This window comes from Rhinatrema bivittatum, chromosome 3 (genome assembly GCF_901001135.1).
Source record: "Rhinatrema bivittatum chromosome 3, aRhiBiv1.1, whole genome shotgun sequence".
Lineage (NCBI taxonomy): Eukaryota > Metazoa > Chordata > Amphibia > Gymnophiona > Rhinatrematidae > Rhinatrema > Rhinatrema bivittatum.
In genome coordinates, this window is record NC_042617.1 from 127,118,608 (window position 1) to 127,137,715 (window position 19,108).

Consider the following 19,108-nt stretch of genomic DNA (forward strand, 5'->3'; position numbering starts at 1 on the left):
AGCAGTTACTACCGTAAACAACTTGCTGGCATGGATATTTATCTGCTGTTATTTACTATATTACTATGTCACAATAATAGGAAAAATAATACCCTGGGTGAATTGACAGCAGCAGCAGTACTAATAAAAACAAGCAGTTCTCGCTTTTCAACACTGGATGTCAGGAGCAATACTGGCAATATTGCCCAGAAGCTGAGTTTTCTCTTATTTAAGTTACTGTCTTTCTTTGAATTCCATCCCCCAGCTATGTTGATTGGTTCTTTTTTCCACTGGTGGGAACCCGATTGGACGAGAGAGAACAAATCATCCTGCAGCACATTGTTGTTGCAAGCACCACAGGGGAGAGGAAGCAGCTGATGTCGGCACAATATGTGTGGACAATCCAATTCTGCAGATGAGAGCCAGTGGTTTCGGTGACGTGCTAATTATGCAACCACTTCTTTGGCCATAGAATTATGAGAGACTACATGGTACAGTTTTATATAGGTGTTGCAAGCTCTTACTGGACTCTGTTTTGCTCATTTGCGGCCATAAAACATTGAACTTTGGCCCTTTGAAAGCTAAGAAGATAAAGAGGGTTGGACCTCATTTAGGGCGGGTTGCTTGTTGTAACGAACAGGCTATCCTTGTCTGAGTTTTAGCCTGTTGCATGTATGGACTTTCGAGATCTCCAAGAAGCACTGTGTGCTGCATAAATGGTTGTTGCTGGTTCAGTGAACCAGCACTGAAAAAATACCCAAGCACAATGTTAAGGGTGAACTTGACTGCTGATCGTACCATCTTTGGCATGACACCATTAAACTCTAGTAGTCCTGTTTACTTTCTAACTGCTAAATGTCCTGTAGCACTCTTTGCGCAAATGGGCATATTAATCATGATGTTGGGGTAAATTCCAACACAGATCGTACAATCTGCCTTGCTAAAATGCACCCTGTAGCAAGCACTAAATTAGGTTTAGAAAATTCTCTGCCTGATTTTATTGCATGAATCCCTTGCCAATTTGATTGTTACGTGCTTTGGATAAATGTGCAATGCAAATGACATAAGAATTTGCTCTGTGTAGCTGGAGCTCTGTTTGCATTGCCCAGATTCTAACTGGTACAAACCTTTGTATATTTGCATTACTCTTTTGAACTTTATATAGTGAAACTAAGCAAATGTTTTGGTGATTTTTTACTTTGGGGCCCTATTTTTGGAAGTGATGTATCACAGATACAGAATGAGAGAATCCCGTTGTAAGTTGTGTGTAAAATGATTTATAGTCTGGTGTTGCTAAGTATTCAAGAACAATGTATAAAGGGTTGGTGAAACTCAGGACAAAAAAAAAAAGAATTTTGATTGAGTGCCCTCCATCTCTGACAGGATCGCAATGCATTTTACAGTTTAATATTTCAGAAATATATACACAACCACCTCTGAGATTTCTAGCATGCAAACTGCCTGCAACTTTCCAAAAGTGAGTGGGGAGAAGGAACAATATAATATTTATATAACAGTTGGCAAGCTGTATATCAAATATGAAATATGAATCGGACCATGGAAGTGGGCCTTGTGGGTGAATGAAGCCCAGATGTGTTCAGTACAACTGGGAACAATTTAATGTTCCCCTCTGAAGGAAGGTTACAGTCACAGCTTGCAATCAGCTGTCCCAGGACTACTTCTAGCCTGCTTTGTTGAAACTTAAAGGTTTTGAAGCTGAAAGTCATCAATTGAGCAGATAAAAATTAATAAATCAGCGAGAATCATTTAACAACACAAATTGTAGAAGGAGGATTTCAGGCCCTTAGACTCAGCACTCCTGCCTCTGACTCTTTTGCTCTGCTTTGTGCTGTCTTGCTCCTTGGCTGCATATTCACCTTTGCACATGCTTACACATTGCCAGTCCCCTAAGCATTCATGATGATTGGGGAGCAGCAAATCTTTTGTTTCCTTAATTTCCTTTGGCTGTATGAGAAATGTTTGCATCTTGAATGAGAAAAATCGGTTGAAAATATCAAAATGACGCCTGTTTCTGAGAATATCAAACAAAAAAAATTACTGAGAAACTGGGAAAATTTCACATAGGAACTGCAAATACTTATGGCCATTTCATGTGGAAAATTATTGAAAAATTATGCAGAAACTGAAAATCAGACTTTGGGCAACTGTTATATTAAATGGTTTTTTCTATATTTGTTATTAGTGCAAATAAACAGTGCTTGCAACTTAGTATTGTTTGAAGTCTTATTATGTTATATTTATAGACCATTTTTCTTGTTCAACCTAAAGTGATTTAAAGTAAACATTCAAAAGCCATTTACTTGAGTAAAGTGCACTTACACCAGTAAATCCAATGGAAGATTTAATGGCATATATTATTGTAGCAATTTTCAAAAGCCCACTTACGCGAGTAAATGCTTTATAAAATCAAGCCCTATGCGCTCATGTTATAAAATTGCCTGGCTTTATGCATGTGTGTGCCAAATTTTAAGCAGGCGCACGCATGCGCGCAGAAAACCCACTTCTTCTACGTGAATCAGGGGATTTGAAAAGGGGCATGCGCTGACGCCATTTCCAGTTGTACCGGTTCGTTCCCAAGACAGGTCCTCCAACCCCGACTGATTGAATAGCTTTCACTCCCTCCAGTTAGTCCTGACCCTTAAAACCCCATTGATCTACCTAGATTTCTTTAAATTTTAACGTACACACCATTCACAGCAGAAGTTACACGGCATGTGGCCTTGGCGCGCACCGCGTCACATCAGTATTTACATGCACATCTTTGGTTCATGCCCATGCCCTGCCCAGTCCATGCCCATGCACTGCCTCTTTTTGAAAAATTTTGAGACGTGTGTGCTGGGGTGGATAAGCGCGTGTCTCGGGGGCTTTAAAAATCCACTTGGCACGCACGAGCCCAACTTCTTCACGCATCTGCCAGTTAATGTGCGCGTCAGGCTTTTAAAATTCACCTCTAAGTCTCTATGGATGAAAGTTTGCAAAATTTAACAAATTGTTTTTCTCCATAGGTTTATAGTATAGTGATGTACCTAATCGGTTACATTCTTTGTAAATCAATGTTTTAAAAAAGGAATGCTATGGAGATTGAATTTTAAAGCAAACTGTAAATTAGGATCTGATCTGCTATATTCAACCAGTTTGCAAAAAGTTGCAATTGCTCTACTATCGATATCCAAAGAATGAAAATGCATCAGTAAATCTGGACTAATATCGTACATCTTTAAAACATGGGGAAGAATATAGAAATTGTTCTTCGAAGTATGCCATATAAAGATTTGCTATGCTTGGGGACACCCCCATCGAGATGCCATGGTGTTGTAAATAATTGTGGCATACTGCAAGCTCTGCCGTTTTCAGGTCAAATTACAAAGGAATGCTTCGAGGTCTCACTTGCTGTGCCAGTATCTCTTGGACTGTGGTCAAGGCCACTTGTTGCAGAATAGTTGTATAGAAGGATCATATATCCATCGACACCATGATGAAATTTGGAATCTTCATCTCAACTATGTTTACAATATTTAACATATGTTTTGAGTTCCTAATATAAGATATATCGTAGTTTTGGTGACTTCATCTTTGAGAAACATATAAACAAACATTGAGAGGGGTTATGAAACTGAACCTCTTCAGAATAGTGTAGAACGCCAGGATTTTAGGTTAATTAAGAGTCAAGAATTGAACCTCCACCTCTTTAGGATGGTTTCTATTCAGATTTTTTTTTTTATTTCTTTTAAAGATATTGAGACCTTTTTTCTGTTCATGAAAAATTCATTTAGCAAAAATGACTTAAAAATGGGGACTGTTCTATCCTTCCCCCTCCCCGCCCTTATCTTAAAATAACTACATTTCCCAGTAGTTCAATGGCAAAAATCACTGTGTACTAGTTTTGTTGAAACCTAAACATATGACAGAATAGTGTTTCCCCAACCTATTCAAGCCCATGGTATACCTACAGTAATAAAAATGATGTGTGGCACACCAGCCTCCATGAAACAGGCATGGCGTACTTGGAGAGGACTCAGTAAACCAAAAGAAAAGCTGGGGAAGCACTGAAAGCCTCAGCAGTCTCTCTTCCAAAGGGAGAGAGAGAGAGAAAGGGCAGAGACACTCACGAACCCATCACCCGTCTCTCTCTCTATACACAAGTGCAGGAGAAGGGAAGAAGTTGGTATGGGGCAGGGAGCCAGCTCCCAACATTCAGAGGGAGTCACAACCAGTGCTCAGTGCATGCTCTCCCCTATATTCAGCCTGGGGATAAGACAGACTGGCAGATCTCAAAGGAGGAAGCTTAGGAGCGGGAAGATGGGAAGGTGCTGTTGCTACACAAAACGGGGCCAGCTATCCATGCCCTGCATGCTGCCCATTTATGACCACACATTGGATTACATAATATTCTCAGAAAGAAGCACCTGTGTGTTTAAGAGCCTCTGCTGCTGTCTCTTGTTGCTGTGAATAGGGCCTAGGTGCTGGTTTGGATCTTATCAGGCAGTGGTGACTTTTCCATGGCACCCTGATCAGGCCATAGCACACTGGTTGGGAGATACTGTGATAGAATATTAGGGCAGAGCTGTAGCCAGGCCATTAGGTACCTATGGCCAAGTGAAAGAGTGTGCCCTCACCCTGAACACAACATAAAACACCTCGAGCTGAGAGACTCTTACACGTAGGAGGCTTTGATTTTTATTTTGACCCAGCAGTTTCTTCTTGCTCCTTTGGGCTTCCAGTAAGGGAATCCTGGCGCCATTATGAGCCTTTATTCAAAAACTGAACTGGAAACCCCAAGAAGCCAGACTTTGCATGCCATGCAATACCAGAGAAAGAGTAACAGAAATACATTTCCTCCTGTAGTGTGCAAAATAAAAGATATCATGAGCTGCACATTCCCAAAGCTGATATATTCCATTCACTAAAATGAAGATAAAATGCTTTTTTCTACTCTGGTTGTCTGAATGTTTGATTTTTCTTTATACTGCTTTCATCTTATTGGTTTCCTAACTCTTTTACAGGGTCTTTGTTCATTTTGTTACGATTTCTGCCTGCGGAGCTACTCTCCGCGAGCAGGCCTCTCACCTCCTTCAGTAGCCGCCAGCGCTGGAGCCGTCTCGCGGCAGTAATGGCCTGAACTGCCATGCTGCCGACCTCCAACGAGGCCTAGGGCCGCTGCTGCCGATGCCCTCCAGCTCCTCCTGCGGCCTGGAGTCGCCACCGGCCTGTCTCCGTGGCATGGAGTCGCTGACGCCATTGCTGGGGTCCTCGTCGGATGGCAGGAGGCCATCCTGAAGCCTGCCTGCTCCTCCCTGCTCTGTTTCTTCCTGTGTGGCTGGTTGCCACTGTCCGCGATGCTGCTTCTTCTCCAGGCCTTCCTCTAGGTGCCGGCACGCGCCTTTTCAGTGTATTTAAAGGGCCAGTAGCAGTAAGTGCTCCTGGCCCCACCGGAATCCAGCTCCACCCAGTTTCCTGTTTCAGCCCTATAAAAGGGCCTCTCTTCTCTTTCTCTGTGGTCTTCTCCTGCTTTGATGGCTTCGTCTTCATGTTCCTGATGTCCTTCTTCCAGGTTTACAGTTATCTTCTTGTTCCTGATGTCCTTCGTCCATGCTTCCAGATGTCTTCACGTTCCTGATGCCCTTCGTCCATGCCTCCAGACGTCTTCATGTTCCTGGTGTCCTTCGTCCGTGTCTCCAGTTGTCTTCATGTTCCTGATGCCCTTCGTCCAGGACTCCAGATGTCTTCAGGTTCCTGATGTCCTTTGTCTGTATGTCCAGATGTCTCCATGTTCCTGAAGTCCGCTGTTCCTTCCTGACGCCTTGCCTTCACTTCTGTCTCCATGCCTTGGTTCCTTGATGTCCACTTTCCTGGCGTGCCGTTGTCGTGGTCCGCGACCAGCCCATGGGCGGGCTGTGTAGGGTGCCTCACGGTACAAGGCCATCTTCTCCTGCGCTGTGCAAGCCTCTGGAAGACTTCTGCTTGAGTCCTAGTCTTGAATCCTGAGTTGTCTTTGAATCCTTGAGAATATTGAATCCTGTGCTTGAATCTTGTCCCGGTCTTCGGAGCTCCCTTGCATTTGCGTCCATCCATGCCAAAGACTCTGTTCAAACCTGCTCCGCTCCAGCATGGTCCACGACCAGTCTTGCGGGTGGATTCTGTAGGGCGCATCTTGGTGCAGGCCTCTTCAGTATTTTCACCATGTTCCAGTATCAGCTTCCAGTATTGCTCCTAGAGTCTGCTTCGAGTCCAGCATGGTCCGCGACCAGTCCCGCGAGTGGACTGTGTAGGGCACGCTGCATTGCAATCTCGACCCAACACTTTGATCCTATGCCTTGATCCTTCGTCTACAGTGCCTTGACGCTGTGCCTTGATCCTTCGTCTACAGGGTCCTCGCCTGAGTCTTCATCCAAAGTCTTCCATGTTCCAAGGATTCTGTCTGCCCTCGTCCTCTGTCCGGCCTGCCACCTTTTGCCGTTACCCAGCGGCAGGTCCGAAAGGGCTTGGAACGGTCAGAGGACTGTTCATGGATCAACATTGCGTTGTTGGTCATCCTGGGGCGTGCAGGTCCGGTAGAGGGTCAGACCTTCCATCTCTTTGTCTTCGCTTCAGTCTTGTCTTGCTCCTTGTTACCCATGCTCGCACCAGCTCACCTCCCGCAGTGTGTCTTGGGGCTTCTCCCTGAGTCATGCCGTGGTCCAAGGGCTCACATCCCCTGTTTCAGAAACGACAACACCTTCGTGCTCATAACAGTATCCGAAGGCTTCCAAGCCCTCGGTTCATAACAGTAGCCGAAGGCTGCGCTCGTAACACATTTTCCGTTTCATCTTCAGTGCCTTACCTACATCTTTGTCTAATATTGATCTTTCACTTTTCTTCTCCTTTTTCTTCATTCTCTTTATCTCTGCCTCTCTATCGACTCATCTACATTTCATCCTCTTCTCTCCCTCCAGTTTTCTGTGCCAACTTCATCTCCCCCTCATTGAGTTGCTCCTTTTACCATCTCCAGCTCTATGGATCCCTTGTCCTTCCCCTCAAAGGCTGCATCCTTGCTCTTGAAAATCCCTTACCCCCAAATGCTCCTTCTTCTCCTTCCTCCTCTCTCATCTTCCACAGTAATCTTCCAGCCAGTCATAACTTACACCCTTCCCTAAGGCCAGTGTATGGGTATTAGGCACCCTAGGTGAAACTTACAGACTTGCACCCCCCTTCTCCCAGGTCGTGCTTTCCCCACACATGATTACAAATTATACATTTATAATAACAGATTTCACATGAAAAAGGCTTTCTAGGGTAAAAATATCATTATAACGTGTATATTATATTTACATATACTACTGTGGTGCTGACCAGAAACCCCTACAAAAAAAGTTAAAAAGACACTTGGAACTCATATTGTATTAAGCCTATGGTAACACATTTTGGGTGTGAGCTTGGCCCTGGGAAAGCCATGAGTAAACTGAATTACAATTACAATATAGTAAATCATCAATTTCAAAACAACACTAACTGCCAGCACTCAAACAGTAACAACCCAATCTATGAAAAGGCAACACTGCAAATATTATACCAGGTTTTAAAACACCAATACACCTCCTATTAGGAAAACAAAACAAGCCAGTCTGCTACAAATATCTACACAGAAATACCTCACTTCGGTCCCACATGTAGAACACAGACAGACCCTCACTGAATACAGAATAAAGAGACCATAAAGTATAAATAAAAACTTGCAGAGAAAAACTGAACTGGAAACCGCAACAAGCCAGATACTGTATGCAGTGCAACAAAGGAAAAACAGAAACATCACCAGTTCTCATAAAACATCAAACAAAATCAATAAATATAAACCATCAATCAACCATTAATCATAAAACCATAGTAAAAACATATTTCAAAACAGCTGATGAATAGAGCAGCATCCAATACTTAAAAACTCATATAAAATTTTTCCAAATGGCAATTAAATATTTCAAAACAGCAGATACATCAAATAACATTCTGTAATAAAAAGTAATAATGATTTCAAAATCTCCTGCTTTCCATACCTATGAACTTTACATTTCCAGATGCCCTGAGATTGTCGCAGATTAACCGGGAGAGGGGAGGGAATCGTTGCACACAAACTTTCTCCTTTCTTTTTAACATACACACACGCGCATTCACTCACTCACATGCTGAATCACACACACATGCACATGCTTGTTCTGTCTCACATATTCTGTTATAAACACACACAAACATGCTCATTCAATTTCTCGCTATCTCATATGCTCAATCACACACACATATGCTTGTTCACTCTCTCACATGCTCAGCCATACACACATACACTCATTTTCTCACATGCTCAATCATACATACACATACAGGCTCATTCTCTCTCACATGATCAATCATCTACATGCACACACTCATTTGCTCTCTCACACATGCTCATACACACACACAGTCTCGTTTGCTCTCACACATGCACAATCACACACACTCGTTCATTCTATCACATGCTCAATCATATACATGCACACACTCATTTGTTCTCTCACACATGCTCATACACACTCACAGTCCTTTGCTCTCACACATACATTCTCAATCATATGCATACACATGTGCTCTTTTGCCCTCAATCACACATACATGCTCAATCATATATGCACACACACATGTGATCCTTTGCTCTCCTACACATATATGCTCAATATATACACCCACACATTTGCTCCTATGCTCTCACAAATACATTCTCAGTCATACACACACACACACACACACACACACATTCACTCCTTTGCTCTCTCTTACACATATGCTCATATACACACACACATTTGTTCTACTACTCTCTCTCACAAATAAATTCTCAATCATAAACACACACATGTGATCTTTTGCTCTCACACATATGCTCAATCATATACACACACATTCACTCCTTTGCTCTTTCTCACACATATATGCTCAATCATACACACACATATGTGCTCCTCTGCTTTCTCGCTCACACACAATGTACTTGCTCCTCCTGACTGCTGGGGGAGGGAGAGTAGGAGGCCAATGTTTCTTCTTCAGCCCCCCCCCCCAGGCCTCGTTCTTTCTAATGCCGGGTGTGGCGTGGGTGGGAGGCTGGAGGAGGCCAACACTGCAATGCAGACCACACTCCTCTTGGTTTCCGGGGATAGCAGACTGATGCTGCTTTCTGCAGCTCTGCGGGCCGTGCTTCTAACTGCTTGGGCGGAGCGAGAGAGCCGATGCTGCTGCTTTTGGAATCACAGGTGCGGGCAGAAGGGGAGGGTGGCAGCGTTGATTTTTTTTGCCTCGATTTGGGCCTCTGTCCCTAAATGACAACTCTGAAGGTACACGGGACACCAGGTGCAGCCACAGCAGCTCTTCTCCCCTCGGTAGCTCAGATCTTGAGAACCCAAAGTTAGACGGTGTGAGAGAGATGGCATCTCTGATGAATGGAGCCTATGGCCGAGGCCTTATCAACTATAGACTAACTACAACTCTGTATTAGGGGCCTGTTAACCAATCAGATAATAAAAACTGGCTGACGTCCTGCCCCTCCTCCCATCGCTTACTTCCTGTAAAGGGTTTCTCTTTTTTGCAGACATAGGATAGTTGGAGTGGACCATGGACTCAATGGAAACAAATCCAGGCTTGCTGAAATCTGCATATCTGAACATAAAACTATAGAGCAGGGGTAGGCAAACTTTTTTTTTTTTTAAACAGGGCCACATTACTGGATCTCATCTGCACTAGGGGCCAAGGGTTGGGGAGGAATCCTTTGCAGGTCCACTTCAAGAAGGCTGCACACCCTGGAAAAATGTTACTAGTAGTAATTTTGTTATGGGATTGACAGCTGCTTGCTTTTGATTGTAAGTACCCTTAACATAAGGCTTGGGCTAATCTGCACAGAGCAGCAGTTACTACCAAAAGAAACTTGCTGGGCAGACTGGATGGACCATTTTCTCTATTCCTGCCGTCATTACTAGGTCACTATGTTCCCCCATCCCACAGTACTACTGCCTCTCCCCCCTTCCCCTCCAGCATGTTAGATGCCAGGCTGGACCAGACAAAAAAATTCTTTTTCCTGGTCCACCTGGGGATTAACATGCTGATCCTGCCTTTCACCCATCCCACAGTGCTAAAATTATCCTAGCCTGGTCTCCTCCTCTTCCTTCCACTTATTTGCTAACTCTAGCAACTCCACCCCCCCTTCACTTATCTGTCACCAAATCTTGGACATGTACATGGACTAGATCACAGCCTCCACCATCTCAAGATCCAGGATGAGCTCTGAGCTCCACTTAAGTATCTCTACGCAGTGGCAGGCCGAAATGTGAGTCTTCAGCCTCTGCTGGCCTGCTTCTGGTTCCTCAGCCACAGAGGCATCAAGCTGAGCAGGAGGCGACTGGAGTTGAGGAGAAGTCGCATGCTAGACTCTCCTGTGGCACAGCCTCTTAACCTGCATTTGGCCGACGTTATCAACAAAGGTCTGATGATGCACTGACAGGCACAGTGGCTGCAGGCCAAAGATTATGCAATTTTCAGATGAGGTAGGAAGGCTTTTTGTTTTCCAGCCTTCCTACCTCATCTGAAAATTGCATAATCTTTGGCCTGCAGCCACTCTGCTCGAGTCATCATCGAAGGCCCGACGCTGTGCCTGTCAGTGCATCATCAGACCTTTGTTGATAACGTCGGCCAAATGCAGGTTAAGAGGGATGTGAATCGTTTTCCATATCGTCTTAACGATAGAAATCGTGTGGCAGGGCAAGAAAATCGTCTTAGGCACGATTTTTTAGTTAAAAAATCGTTAAAAATCGTTTTTTTCCGATTAGTGCGCACTAACTCGAGTTAGTGCGCACTAACGGGAGTTAGTGCGCACTAACTGGGAGTTAGTGCGCACTAACTGAAAATGATACAATTTGACACTTTTCAGGTCAGTTAAGGTCAGTTTAGGAATGAATATGTATTCCTATTGGCTGCCCTCTTATTTATTCATGTTACCAAGTTTCCTACTGACAGTATATGGGGGATGGGAAATGGAAACAGTTGGTAGCTTGACAAAACAAGTAATGTGATCAGTCAATGTGACTAGAACTTGTGCCCTAACCCTGATACCAGGGGTATTGTGATCTTCCTGCACACAGTGCCCTATCCCTATTAATACCAGGAGTGTTGTGATCTTCCTGCACACAGTGCCCTATCCCTAATACCAGGGGTGTTGTGATCTTCCTGCACACAGTGCCCTATTCCTGATACTGGGGGTGTTGTGATCTTCCTGCACACAGTGCCCTATTCCTGATACCGGGGGTGTTGTGATCTTCTTGCACACATCCCGATATCAGGGATAGGGCACTGCATGCAGGAAGATCACAACACTCCTGGTATTAATAGGGATAGGGCACTGCATGCAGGAAGATCACAACACCCCTGGTATCAGGGATAGGGCACTGTGTGCAGGAAGATCACAATACCCCGGAGGAGTGAGGGTCAGGCAGCTCCCCCCTGTCTGTGAAGCCAGCCTCTCACTAGTAATGCAGGGAGGGAGCTGTCTCAGACTTCACCATCCTCCCCCCCCCCCCTTACCCACACACCATTCACTAGCTGGGACATGGGGGAAGTCAGGAGTGAGGGTCAGGCAGCTCCCCCTGTCTGTGAAGCCAGCCTCTCACTAGTAATGCAGGGAGGGAGCTGTCTCAGACTTCACCATCCACCCCCCCCCCTCACCCACACACCATTCACTAGCTGGGACATGGGGGAAGTCAGGAGTGAGGGACAGGCAGCTCCCCCCTGTCTGTCAAGCCAGCCTCTCACTAGTAATGCAGGGAGGGAGCTGTCTCAGACTTCACCATCCTCCCCCCCCCTCACCCACACACCATTCACTAGCTGGGACATGGGGGAAGTCAGGAGTGAGGGTCAGGCAGCTCCCCCCTGTCTGTGAAGCCAGCCTCTCACTAGTAATGCAGGGAGGGAGCTGTCTCAGACTTCACCATCCACCCCCCCCTCACCCACACACCATTCACTAGCTGGGACATGGGGGAAGTCAGGAGTGAGGGTCAGGCAGCTCCCCCCTGTCTGTGAAGCCAGCCTCTCACTAGTAATGCAGGGAGGGAGCTGTCTCAGACTTCACCATCCTCCCCCCCCCCCTCACCCACACACCATTCACTAGCTGGGACATGGGGGAAGTCAGGAGTGAGGGTCAGGCAGCTCCCCCCTGTCTGTGAAGCCAGCCTCTCACTAGTAATGCAGGGAGGGAGCTGTCTCAGACTTCACCATCCTCCCCCCCCCCCTCACCCACACACCATTCACTAGCTGGGACATGGGGGAAGTCAGGAGTGAGGGTCAGGCAGCTCCCCCCTGTCTGTGAAGCCAGCCTCTCACTAGTAATGCAGGGAGGGAGCTGTCTCAGACTTCACCACCCTCCCCCCCCTCACCCACACACCATTCACTAGCTGGGACATGGGGGAAGTCAGGAGTGAGGGTCAGGCAGCTCCCCCCTGTCTGTGAAGCCAGCCTCTCACTAGTAATGCAGGGAGGGAGCTGTCTCAGACTTCACCATCCACCCCCCCCCTCACCCACACACCATTCACTAGCTGGGACATGGGGGAAGTCAGGAGTGAGGGTCAGGCAGCTCCCCCCTGTCTGTGAAGCCAGCCTCTCACTAGTAATGCAGGGAGGGAGCTGTCTCAGACTTCACCATCCACCCCCCCCCCCTCACCCACACACCATTCACTAGCTGGGACATGGGGGAAGTCAGGAGTGAGGGACAGGCAGCTCCCCCCTGTCTGTCAAGCCAGCCTCTCACTAGTAATGCAGGGAGGGAGCTGTCTCAGACTTCACCCCCCTCCCCCCCCCCCCCTCACCCACACACCATTCACTAGCTGGGACATGGGGGAAGTCAGGAGTGAGGGACAGGCAGCTCCCCCCTGTCTGTCAAGCCAGCCTCTCACTAGTAATGCAGGGAGGGAGCTGTCTCAGACTTCACCATCCTCCCCCCCCCCCCCTCACCCACACACCATTCACTAGCTGGGACATGGGGGAAGTCAAGAGTGAGGGTCAGGCAGCTCCCCCCTGTCTGTGAAGCCAGCCTCTCACTAGTAATGCAGGGAGGGAGCTGTCTCAGACTGGTATCAGGGTTAGGGCACTGTGTGCAGGAAGATCACAACACTCCTGGTATTAATAGGGATAGGGCACTGTAAGAGATGACTGTAGTAGATTGAATAAAGATCTGATGTTTCTGCTCTCCTCACACCAAACAAAAACAACACACAAGCAGAGAAGCCCTTCTTACAAAGCTGAGCTAGTGAGTTAAGTAGGAGGAAAAGTAAACATACTTGTGCCAGGGTGGCTACTTAAAAAATACACTTACCAACAATCAATTACATATATTTGAACTGTGTACAGTTCCAGCCAGGACCACCTTTCTAAAATGCACAGTGATTGGCAAATTCAACATGCACTAGCATTTCAGGTGCCTGCTAACAAAAATAATAAACAAACAAGTTCTAGTCACGTGAGTGCTGATCATTACATTACTTTTTTTGTCAAGCTTCCAACTGTTTCCATTTCACATCCCCCCAACCATATTGGTAACATCAATAGATAAGAGCACAGCCAGCCAATAGGAATACATACATACATATTCATTCCTAAGTGACCTTTACTGACCTGGGAAGTGTGAACACTTTGTTTAATTTTCTGTTGGTGTTCGTTAGTTTCCAGTTCCATTTCCCATCCCCCCAACCATCACCTCAGTGGTAACCTTGGTAACATCAATAGATAAGAGGGCAGCCAGCCAATAGGAACACATATTCATTCCTAACTGACCTTCAGTGACCTGGAAAGTGTTTATTTGTATCATTTTCAGTTAGTGCGCACTAAATCGAGTTAGTGCGCACTAACGGGGAGTTAGTGCGCACTAACTCGAGTTAGTGCGCACTAACACGATTTAACGATTTTTAACGATAAATCGTTAGAATTTCTATTGTATCGTGTTCTATAACGATTTAAGACGATATAAACATTATCGGACGATAATTTTAATCGTTGAAAAATGATTCACATCCCTAAAAAGCATCAACAAGCCAGTCTTGGCTCGTGAGCCGTAGTTTGCCCATCCCTGGTATAGGGTCACCATGTGAAGACTTCTAAAAAGAAAATAACCAAGTGACTGACGCCTGCGTAAATCAGCACTAACCGGGTCATTATTTTAAATTGCATCCCTTGACTTTATTGCAAAATGCAAGACTCACTATGTCTTATTGTCAAAGAATAGTTCTAGAAATCTGAATTTCTGCAGTGTGTCAGCCACTCCTCCTTAGGATTTCAGACATTTCTCTGGGCTGAACTTCCTTATACTGAAGTAGATATGCCAATATATTTTACAGCTCTGAAATGGGCAGGAATATTATTATCGTTGCTGAAAGGGTGGCACAGCTTTAAGAAAGGTGGAACAGCGTCCTGAAACTGGAATGGCTGAGGTCTACCACCGTGACACAGATGTAGCTTGGTTCAGTCGCTGCAGTGCCAAGGTGGAGCTGTGAATCTAAAAATGGCTTTTACTCTGCACATAAACAAGTAAATACTTGGCTGTGCTTCTCCCCTCTCACTCCCTCGCACTTCATGGCAGCTGACCTGGCCTGTTGTCTGCTTATCCTCACATCTTGTAAAGTTTGGACTTTGTTTTTCATTTCACCCTCTCTTGCTTGAAACCTGGAGGTCTGGCTTGGCTTATCTCATTTCCGCTATTATCTTTCAGGTTAATTTTTTTTTTATTTTTAGTCTGAAAATAAACTGATGCATGTCATATTGTTTTCTGTTTTCTTCTGGTGTTTCTTCAGGTGTATTTCTAAACAATCCTCTTTTATTAATCACTCTTGACTCTTTCCTGCCACTCACTGTGGCTAGAATCTGCTGCTTAATGGCCAAATATTGTTAAATTCTGTAGTCCCTGTGTCAGTTTGCCACTAGGGAGGTTTTTTTTTTGCAACTGATACGGTTAAACAACAAGCCATTGTAAGCATGCTTGTGTATGGATATGTGTTTGTGTATCTGTGTGGTTTTCTGTATTTATTTGTATGAGTTTGCATGTGTTTATTTAGTGCGTTTGTGCTTTTGCATTTGTGCACGGTATGTGTAATTTGTATGTGCCTCAGAGTGCAAATCTATGTGTTTGCTTGTATCTCTGTGTGTGGGGAAGTTGTACGTTTCTTGTCTATGTTTTAATTTTAAAATTATTTTGTAATGCTAAGAACCGGGAGCGGTCTGGTCGCTCAAGTGGCAAGTGCTGCACTCTGCCATGCAGAAGACCTCGGTTTGGTTTCCGTGTCTGGTTTCTGCTCCCTAGGCTGGCTGGTAGTGGGGAGGCTGTAGGTGCAGCATTCATAGCTCCTGTGGGGGAGGGGGAGAGACTCATCCATCACATGAAAGAAACACCTAGTGGCTGAACATATAGATCCAGATTTCTGAGGTAGCCGTAGCCTGTGGCCCCTGGCCAAGGGCTGTTGCTGTGATATCTGGGCTGAGTTGTGAGGGGTTATAGTGGAAACCCTCTGCCCTTGAGCCCAGGTTCATGGCACCATAGCCCAAAGGAGGCTGATTCTGATAGAAATGGAAGTCCATAGGAGCAGGAGAAAGCTGCCTGGCCAAACTCCCCCGTCTGTGCCCCTTCCCCACAAAGAGCTAGTGCTTTTAGCTGCAGTTTTACTGTATACAGAAGTATGCTGCTAAACTCACCTGGAGCAGAAAAGGATTATTACGCTATTTGTACAACAATATGAAATACTTTATTTCTCTTTGTGACATGAATTATTTTACTGTTTTGAAGCCTTAGAAAGCAGCATGAAATTCCAGACTTGCCTTTAGAGGTATGGCCAAATTTAATGCAAACGGTTCTTAAAACATTATTAAACCAATGGCACTATCCCTCCTACTCTCAATCAAAGCCAGCCTCTATCTCAGAGGAGTGCAACAAGGGCTGCAACTTGAGTTTTAGAAACATGCTGACTTGATTACTGCGATGAAGTGTGACATGTGTGTATGTGTGTGTGTGTGCGTGGATATATGTGTGAATTAGAAGACATTACCAAGAAATCATTGGCTTATTTTGCTTTTGAAAACATTTACTGGCTTTTTTTTTCCTTTCGTAAACAAAGCAACTTACTCTTTCTCACATCTTTTGTAGAAGAAAAAAAAAAAAAAAGAAGTACAACAGGAAATTCATTGTATAATGCAAGCCCCTTATTTTTTTTTCAATAATTATTTTTACTGTAGAGCACTTCCTGGTTGGTCAGGCCTGGGCTCACACAAAGGGGAACCATTCATGTCCAGACACATTGCAGACTTCTGGCAAAACAGCCCGAGCTCACGAAAATTCACACATTTCCTGGCAGCAAGCCTAGCTTGCTAGTAGAACTTGGAAGGGATCGCGTTCAGTTAGAAAAGCCAATTTTTTTTTTTTTTTTTTGGCTGGAGCTGGGGGTGAGGGTGAGGGGGCGGTTGTGGGCAGGCTCCCTGTAAAGGGTCAGAGCTGCTGAAATAACTAGCAGTTTAGGTGCAGAGAGCAATGCCTGTGATTATATTATCTGTTAGATGACTGATAATCAGCCCTTCCTTCTAAGGCCGACACCTTATTTTTCCCACTCTCTTCTTGTGTCCAACATGGGATTTGTTGATTTGAAATGACACCTTGATTTAAAACAAGAAATCTGATTATTGATTATTATTGCTGTGGGAGCAGAGTTTGAAAAGCTTTAGCAGGGGGATTGCCTTCTAGTTGGAGAAATGCAGAGTAATAATCAAGTAGTTTCAATTTTGTATTTTTTTTTTTTGCCATGGTACTGATGATGGAGGGACACTGTGCTCATGTTGTTTATGTACTGACAGGGCCCGATTTAAGGGCTTCTTTTGCAGTGTGCAACCAGAGGACTTTCCCCTGTTCTGTTTGAAACTGGAGAAACAGAAACCAACCTCCTGCCCATTACCTGACCTTGATGTTTCCTTCGCCTGCTGAGAGAGCTTCATTCTCTTCGCTTACTCACACAGAGATGAAGCTGTTTTTCCTTCTCAGAAATAATTGTTTTTGTTTGTTTTTTTCCTTTGGAATCATATCTGAAAAATGTTATGTTCGTTCAGGTAGGATCTAATTTACAACAAAGCACAACTGAGCTGGTTCAGTTTGAAATAGGGGTAGCAGAACGTTTTATGATGGGGGGGTGGGGGGGTGAGGCCAACCAAGCACCTCCCCCTCCCTCCCCTACCAGTTCGCTCTCTTTCTCTCTTTTCTGCCCTCCTGTCCCCACTGCCCCCTCTCTCGTCCCCCTCCCCTTCCCCAGTCTCCTCATGGTAGTTATCAATACAGTGATCTACAGGTATAATGTATTCACCTCGCCCTCCAGACTACGCATGCTGTATGAAATCTCCAGGATCTGCATCAACTACAGTCCTGGATTTTTTGCTTTCCTACAAACCAGAGGTTCTGTAAGCGCAGTCAGGGCCATGTTCTTCCCACTCTAGGGTACCAGACGGCTGGCATTGGGAGAAGCCAGCCAATAACTGCAGGGCGCTCACTTTTCTAACGACAACAGCACATACGCTCCAGGCTAGTTCCCAGTGCTGCCCACTGCATAGCGCCAGCATCGTAGCAATTGCTTGGGAGAGGCGAGCATAGGAGACGCCATCGAGAGCAACAGCTGCTGCCACGGCTATGCTCCATTCCCCCATCTCAGCCAGCGCTTCCTGCTTGATCCAGCCCCAGATTTCGGTTAGGCCACGGCCCCTTCAGTCTACCCCTTTCTGATCTGTGGTTTGAAAGTGCAGGTATATAACAAAACCAAGAAAGACACAATATCATACCATAGCTGAAAGCAGAAGAGAGCTCCCTGTTAGAACCACGCCTACAATGGAAGCACAGTTCATGTTACACATTTCATTGGCTATGAATATTCTGGAACCAGAAGCAAGTTTGGAAACCTGAATGCGTCTTTTGAAATGGATTTGTACAGTTCCATATAGTAATTTTAAAACAATAAATGGAACCAAAGAGGTGGCTAGAAGTTTGGGGGTAAAAATACAATTGTACCCAACATATCAAGAGAAAATCACAAGTCTTTGTGACATGTTTTCTGGTTAAAAGCAGAGAAGTGACTCATTCAAGGGCACAACATTAGTGGAGAATCGGGCAGGTCTCAGGTTTCTCAGTTCTGTTCTTAAAGGGCTATCATAGACACTGCTGCTAGTTCCCTTCTAATGACTCCCTCACCATCTTGGTATCCAGGACCAACTATTTCTGCGTGTCACGGTTTTGACAAGAAACTAAGCAGTGAAAACAGTCAACGGTGGGAAACCTGTAAACTAAACAACAGGATAAGCTCTTCTGAACATCAGCCTTTATGTTTCTACATCTGGCAATGCTTGTGATTTGGTTGAACGGCTATTGCTAACAGGGCTTCCTCTTCCAGCTCCCACTTCCCTCCTTCATTGGCTCTAAGGCGGAAGGTATGAGCCAGAATCTGGTGTTAGGGCTCTCTGGTGCAGGGAAGAGATGACAGAGGCCATGGTGTTGGACAGGGGCCTACTGGGGCTGTGACACAGAAGAAAAGTGATCTGGCGCCATGGCACTGAGCAATAACATTTGGTGCTTTCCCCAACACAGGATGACAGCGAGAGACCAGAGGTGAAGAAGTGAGATGGAAGCAGAGAGAAGGTAGAGGAGGTGGGAGGGAGGAGAGGAAGGATAGAAAGAGGAGGAGCAGAAGAAGGAGAAAATTATAAGGACAAAAGGTAAGAAGTGAGGGAAGGAGAGAGATTGAGAGGAAGGAGAAAGATGAAGGGAAAAAAAGAGCAAGAAGACCAGATATTCTAACGTCCTTCATTCATCTTTTTATCTATGCGGGAAAAAGTTACTGCATTGGGTCTGGTCTAATGAGTGATGGGAAAAATAGGATAAGTGAAAGAGAAACAGAAGAGGGGAAAAATTAGAAGATAAGGAGAAGAGAGACATTAAGAAATCAAAGAATAACAGATTGAGACAAAATAAAAAGCAAGAAGAAAGGGAGAAGAAAGTTATACAACGAACAAAGTGACAGTTCTGACATGAAATTGTAAGATCAATGTTTATTTATCT